The 7742-nt window shown below is 42.5% G+C and overlaps 1 long non-coding RNA gene across 1 annotated transcript; it reads right to left on the reverse strand.

Annotated features, from left to right (window-relative positions):
• Positions 1–4686: 4686 nt before the first annotated feature.
• LOC127004023 (uncharacterized) lies at positions 4687–6663 on the reverse strand. The gene is made up of 3 exons (XR_007757561.1): positions 5070–6663; positions 4860–4979; positions 4687–4829 (listed from the first exon to the last, which is right to left on the reverse strand). It is a non-coding gene; the product is annotated as an uncharacterized LOC127004023 (long non-coding RNA).
• Positions 6664–7742: the final 1079 nt, after the last annotated feature.

Genomic DNA, 7742 nt, shown 5'->3' on the forward strand with positions numbered 1-7742 from the left:
TTTATTTTTTCTTCCTTATTTTCCTTCTTTCTATCTATATACATGGTTGTCTATCTACCTTTCTCTCTCCCCTTTGAAAGTACCGTCGCACTCACACCTTGTCTCTCTTCCACAGGTACGGACAGTCCAGGTGTGGGGCAAGGAGGCGCCGGGCAGGTATGTGTGACGTCACCGTGTATACAAACAAACACAGCCGTCTTGTAAACCAAACCCTCCCTTTACGCGATGACCGCTGGCTGGCTGCATAGTACGTTCACACACACACACACACACACACACACACACACACACACACACACACACACACACACACACTTACTTGTCCTCTACCACCTCGTCCTCGTTTTTAATCCCTTTTTCTTCACTCTTGTTTCTTTCCTTGCCTCTCTCTCTCTCCTTTGTGTTCTCGTTTTTCTTTTCTTTTTTTTCACTTCACCTCACTTAACACACACACACACACACACACAGGTTAGATATAAAAATGGACCTGTTTGCTTTATTTTCTTGTTTTGATCCGCTTATCATGAAGGCTTGCGTGGTCCCTCTTCAGGTTTCACAGGTAGCAACTAATAATATCCCTTTAGGAGAACTCACTCAGACTCCTTAGTGCGTGTAACAGCTGGGCACACACACACACACACACACACACACACACACACACACACACACACACACACACACACACACACACACACACACACACACACACACACACACACACACACACACACACACACACACACACACACACACACACATATGGAAACACTTCTCGTAAGCGCCTTAGCGTGGATGACTGAAATATTTTAAAATGTGTATCGTTGGTGTTTTATATATTTTTTTCTCTTTCTTAAATGTGCGTGTGTGTGTTTGTGTTTATTTTTGCCTACCTCTGCTCATTTTCTCTTTTATTTGTTGTCCTATTTAATTATTTTTCTTCTTCTGTGTTGTTCTGTTTGCTCAATGTTTTTATTTTATTTTTATTTTACTCTCATTTGCATTTATTATTCATACTCATTTTCTTTATTTTTTACATTCTCACCTTCCTTTAATATTACACATTTTATTTCCCTTTCCTTTTCTTTACTTTTCTTTACTTTCATATTGGATCATTTTATTTTCTTCTGATTGTTTTCTTCGTTGGTTCTCCCATTTGCACCTTTTTCTTTCTTTTCTTTAATCTTTAAGGTCCCAGCTTCCTCTATCCCATTATTCCTCTATATTATTCCTTTATATTATATTCTTTACTTTCTATTTTGCATCACCTTATTTTCTCCTGACTGGTTTTTCTGTTGCTTCTCCAATTTGCTCCTTTTTCATTCTTTTCTTTAATCTTTACGGTCCCAGCTTCCTCTATCCCATTATTCCTTCCCTTTTCCTTCGTTTTCATCCCCAGAATATTCTTAACTTTTGATGGTCTTCCTATTCCTACCCTCAGACATGCTTTCCCTCCATTTCCTCAATTTCCGTCCCTCTCCCGTTCGTTTTCCTACCTTCCATTCCCTTTCCTTTCCACCCGTCCTGAATGCATTCCCTCCACTTCCACGTCGGATATATTTCCTCGTCATGACATCCCATTTTGCTCTTTCCTCGACCTCGTTCTCATCCCATCATTTTTTTTCTCTCTGGTGCTGTCCTTCCTAATCTCTTGTGTTTTCGGGTCGTTTCTCCTTTTCCTCCTGTTTTTTTTTTTTTTTTACTTCATAATCGTCGTTCATTTGTTTTTCTCATGTCTTTCTTTCTCTCTTTCTTTATGCTCAGTTTGTTTGTTTGTTTTTCTCTGTTTTTGTTCTTCCTAATCTCTTGTGTTTTCGGGTCGTTTCTCCTTTTCCTCCTGTTTTTTTTTTTTTACCTCTTCATAATCGTCGTTCAATCGTTTTCTCTTGTCTTTCTCTCTCTCTTTATCCTCAGTTTGTGTGTTTTATCTCTCTGTTTCTGTCCTTTCTTATCTCTTGTGTTTTCGTCTCTTTTTTCTCCCTTTTTTTCACGTTTTTACTACGTCCTCATAATCGTTCATTCGTTTTTTTCATCTTTTTCTTTCTTTCTTTATCCTCAGTTTGTTTGTTTTTCTCTCTGTTTCGCTCCTCCATTATCTCCTTTGTTTTCGTCACGTATTTTTTTTTACCTCCGTGTTTGTTCATTCGTCTTTCTCATCATCTTCTTTCTCCCTTTCTTTATCCTCTGTTTGCTTTTTTCTAACTTCCCTTTCGGTTTAATCATTTGCTGGTTCTTCTCTCTCTTCTCCTTTCTCTCCTTTCTTCCTTTTTCTAACTTCCTCTCTCAGTTTAACTCTCCCATTGTCTTTGCTTGTCTTCTTATTATCCTTCTTTAACTTTCCAATCTCTGTTTTATCTCAAGTTTCTCCTTTGAGTCAAGTTTTTTCTCCTCGTTATCTTCACCTTTTCGTCCTCTCTCATCCCTTTCCGTATCTCTTTTCCCCATGATATTTTACGTTATCCGTCTTTGCTTTCAACCTCAGTCTTCATCTCTCTGTTCTCTTTCGTCGTAAGTTTTTTTCCTCGTCCGATTTTCCTCGTCCAGTTTCCCTCTTTGTCTGTCTACTCCATTTTAACGCCTTTGCTGTCAGTCGCACCCTTTACTATATTGAATTCTTTCCTCACAATTTTCTTCCTCATATAATTTTCCTTTTCGTTTGTGTACCCCAGTTTGTCGTCTTGCTCCCAATCCCAGTCGTTATCCGCTGCTCTCTTTCGTCATAACTTTCTTCCTCATCCAATTTCCATCTTTGTTTGTCAACCCCATTCTCTCTAACTCTCTCCCATTCTCTATTTCAAGCCTCTACCAATTTTTCATCATAACTTTCTGCCTTATCCAATTTCCCTCTTTGTTTGTCTACCCCATTCTCTCTAACTCTCTCCCATTCTCTATTTCAAGCCTCTACCAATTTTTCATCATAACTTTCTCCCTTATCCAATTTCCCTCTTCGTTTGTCTACCCCATTCTCTCTAACTCTCTCCCATTCTCTATTTCAAGCCTCTACCAATTTTTTTTCAGTCCCTCCCTAATTGAATCACGTCTTGCCCCGGTTTTCTTTCTTCGTGGAACCGACAAATTGGATCGCGTATAATGTTCCCTGAGCCGCTGTGCCCGACGAGGCGGCTTACAGACAGGCTGGCGGGGCTCGGGTTGCTTTCTCCGTGCCCTCTGGTGGGAAAAGGAGGAGTCAAACAATAGTCACGGTACACTACACTGACCCACATGACCCGCCCCCTCTTCCTTATCTATGGGAGGTGACGGGTTGGATGGAAGGAGGTAAGAATTCGCTATCTAATGTCTGTGTCACGTTTTAGGGAGGGTGAGGGAGAGGATGGGTCTGTTGGGTTTATTTAGTGTGTATCAATTTCATTCTTTGTTTGTCTCCCCAAAGTTTGGCGTCTTTGCTGTCACTCGTAATCTTCATCAGTTTCTCTTGTGTCACGAGTTTCTTAATTATCCAGTGACACCTTACACTAAGCTGATCCTCCTCCTCTTCTATACCAATGAGAAGTGATTGGATATTATTATAAGAGGCCGGGTATCAAGACGCCTCTCCATTCGAAATTGACCTCTCTGTCTGTTTTGTCTGCCTGTCTCTGTCTGCGTCTCTGTTTCCGAGCTGCAAATTTTAATAGCGAGACAAAAACATTAACAAAATTGATATACCTAAAGGATATTCCTCCAATACCTCCACTCCCTCTCCAACACCTCCAGACCTTCCTTCTCGACACCCACGAACTCCCGATCCTCATGGCGTCTGGTTATTCTCTGACCTTCCCCTTCTTTGTCCTCTGCCCTTGTCCGTTACACTTTTCTATGCTTTCTAATAAAGGGGCAGTGATTGGAGGGCTTTTTTTTACTTATTTTTGCCCTTGAGCTGCTATACCCTTACTGTAAATAAATAAAAAGAGGAGGAGGAGTACGGACATTAGTAGTTGCGTGTTTACCAGCTCCCAAACACCTGAAACGCCGAGGAAGAGAACATGAAAGTGAAGTGATGAGAGAGAAGGAAAGATGAAGTGATGAGAGAGAAGGAAAAAGAGAACAAAAGAATTTAGAAGATTATAGAAATGGGAGAGAAAGGACCAGTGTGTGTGTGTGTGTGTGTGTGTGTGTGTGTGTGTGTGTGTGTGTGTGTGTGTGTGTGTGTGTGTGATCCCTGTTGCCGGCTGTAGAGGATTTGCCGTAATTCAATCTGTCGCTCTTTTTGTCATGAATATTTTTTTTTGCCTCGCGTTGGCTAATGATTTTGTAATTGAATGATTGCATTTCTATTGGCGCCTGTCTCTGTGTCTGTTTGTCTGCGCCTGTGATTAGCGGCGTGTCAGTATTTTTTTGCCAATTTGGGATTTTTGTAAGTTTTTGGAGGATGTTTTTCTTATTTTACTGATTTTAGACACTTAAATTTTACCTCCAACACCTCCAGACCTTCCTTTCCCTACCTCCAACACCTCCAGACCTTCCTTTCCTACCTCCAACACCTCCAGACCTTCCTTTCCTACCTCCAACACCTCCAGACCTTCCTTTCCTACCTCCAACACCTCCAGACCTTCCTTTCCTACCTCCAACACCTCCAGATCTTTCTTTCCTACCTCCAACACCTCCAGATCTTCCTTTCCTACCTCCAACACCTCCAGATCTTCCTTTCCTACCTCCAACACCTCCAGATCTTCCTTTCCTACCTCCAACACCTCCAGATCTTTCTTTCCTACCTCCAACACCTCCAGACCTTCCTTTCCTACCTCCAACACCTCCAGATCTTCCTTTCCTACCTCCAACACCTCCAGACCTTCCTTTCCTACCTCCAACACCTCCAGACCTTTCTTTCCTACCTCCAACACCTCCAGACCTTACTCTCATACCTCCAACACCTCCAGACCTTTCTTTCCTACCTCCAACACCTCCAGACCTTTCTTTCCTACCTCCAACACCTCCAGACCTTCCTTTCCTACCTCCAACACCTCCAGACCTTCCTTTCCTACCTCCAACACCTCCAGATCTTCCTTTCCTACCTCCAACACCTCCAGACCTTTCTTTCCTACCTTCAACACCTCCAGATCTTCCTTTCCTACCTCCAACACCTCCAGACCTTCCTTTCCTACCTCCAACACCTCCAGACCTTTCTTTCCTACCTCCAACACCTCCAGACCTTCCTTTCCTACCTCCAGTACCTCCAGTCCCTCCACATTTCAAACCCCAACACCTCCAGACCTTCCTTCTCGACATCCACGAAACTCCCGATCCTCATGGCGTCTCGTTATTCTGTGACCTTCCCTTCCTTGTCCTCTGCCCTTGTCCAGCATCCATATTTGATTGTCACCATGCTGCGTCTCCTATACACGGCAGAGGTCAGAGGTCACGGCGGGGTTAAGCAATGCGCGAGAGATAGACTGAGAGGTAAATAGAGAGAAAAAGAGATGTAGCACTACAAATCATAACTTTAAAGAAAAGCGAATAGAGTTGAAAAAATCAGTGCTTACGATAAATGAATTACTTAAAGATGAAAAACGAGAAACAGGAAGTGACGAGAGGAATGTCATTAGAAGCCATTTATTACACACACACACACACACACACACACACACACACACACACACACACACACAGACACCTGCAAACACAAAGGGATTAATTGTCATGAGTAATTTCCTGGAAAAAAAACATCAGAAGAGCGCAATGGAGATGAGATTGTGTTGACGTCCTCACAGTTTAATTACGAGTCTCTGAAAAAAAGGGAAAGTTTTATATAGCTTTTTTTTTTTAAGGAAAGCGCAAATGAAGAGAAAAGACACCTCGCACATTACTGCACAGCCTCTCCCCCCCTTCTCAACACACACACACACACACACACACACACACACACACACACACACACACACACACACACACACACACACGCACACACACAATGCGATCAACAGTTTAGTGTAGGAAATTCAATCATCTGCTTTAGGTATATCAATTTTGTTAATGTTTTTGTCTCGCTATTAAAATCTGCAGCCTGGAAACAGAGACACAGACAGAGACAGGCAGACAAAACAGACTTACATACATACACACAGACAGAACAGACAGACTTACAGACAGAAAGATAAAAAGTCAGACATATTAACTGACACATACCAAATTACCAACCCAACACAAAGACACTCAAACTCGTAGATAGAATGAAAACAAAATTATGAAGAAACAGACCGACAGAGACAGGTAGATCAAAAACAGGTAGATAGATTATAAAGAATCGACTAGCCTTCTCTTACCATCCAGACAGACAAAGCCATGCATTCAGCTCCCTCGATAAATAATTCAATCCCTTCCACCCACAGCCCCACCTCAGTCTCTATAACGTGTATCCTTCAACCCTTTCGACCTATATCACCCATAGCCTTTCTTCCCTTCACCCTATTCTCTCATCGATACCTTCCGCCCTCCTTGACCCTCTACCACCCCTATCAACGCTATTGTAAGCCCTCTTGAACCCCTTTACTATCTACTCTAACCTTCATCATCACTCACCTTACTACCTAAATTTACTACCCACCTATCAAGCCTTACTACCTATCGTACCTAACTTAACCTCAATTAACCCAACCAAACATTACAGCCTGACCTAACCTTACTAGCTAACCTTACTATCTAACCTACCTAACCTTAATACACTTTCCTTTAGAGTTGTGACTTGTAAAACATCTCTCTCTCTCTCTCTCTCTCTCTCTCTCTCTCTCTCTCTCTCTCTCTCTCTCTCTCTCTCTCTCTCTCTCTCTCTCTCTCTCTCTCTCTCTCTCTCTCTCTCTCTCTCTCTCTCTCTTCTTTAACTCCTTCATCACCACCACCTCCTCTCCCACACCCAACAGCCCCCCCCCCCTCCCGCTTCCTACCCACCACCCCCCCCCCCCCCCCTTCCTGCACCGCCCCCTAGTCTACCGTCTACCTCATGTCTAATTATCATAACGAGTAAGAATATTCGGATCAATGCTAATTCCTCAAAGGCGCCCTGTTCTTAATTCTGACTAATGAGAGACCGAGCGAGGTAATGTGAAGGTATTAGTAATTGTTCTTAGTCATGGTACAGAGTGTTGTTGTTTTTTTTCCTTTCTTCTCCGTCAGGCGTTTTTTTTTTTTCTTTATCTCGTGTGTTGGCGAAATGGATGCGTGTTATGCTTCCTTGCTTGTGATTTGTCGGGCTGGTGAGGACTGGTGGGGCTCTGTGATTGGTTGGTTGTTCGTCTTCCTTTTTTTAGCCAGTTGTTATAAGTAGTGTCTTTTGCATATATTGTTTAGGTTGCTGTAGTTTTAATAAGGTGTGTGTGTGTGGGTGTGGGCTGGGGGGGAGGTGAGAGAGGGTTTGTGTGTGTGTGTGTGTGTGTGTGTGTGTGTGTGTGTGTGTGTGTGCATTTAATTAAGCAGCCGTCCCCTCGTGCATATAGTTCACGGCATAATTCGTAACACAGTCTTGCCCGTTTATCTGAATTACGCTCAAGGCAAGTACCTACCTTACTTCGCTACCCTAACCTAAATTAAAACCCAACCTAACATTACAATTTAACTTAACCTTACTACCTAACCTAACCTAACCTAACCTACCCAACCTAACCTACCTAACCTAACCTTACCTAACCTAACCTAAATTAACCTAACCTTACCTAACCTAACCTAACCTACCTAACCTTACCTAACCTAACCTAACCTAACCTAACCTACTTAACCTAACCTAACCTAACCTACTTAACCTAACCTAACCTAAC

This window comes from Eriocheir sinensis, chromosome 27 (assembly GCF_024679095.1).
Source record: "Eriocheir sinensis breed Jianghai 21 chromosome 27, ASM2467909v1, whole genome shotgun sequence".
In the NCBI taxonomy this organism is placed as follows: Eukaryota; Metazoa; Arthropoda; class Malacostraca; order Decapoda; family Varunidae; genus Eriocheir; species Eriocheir sinensis.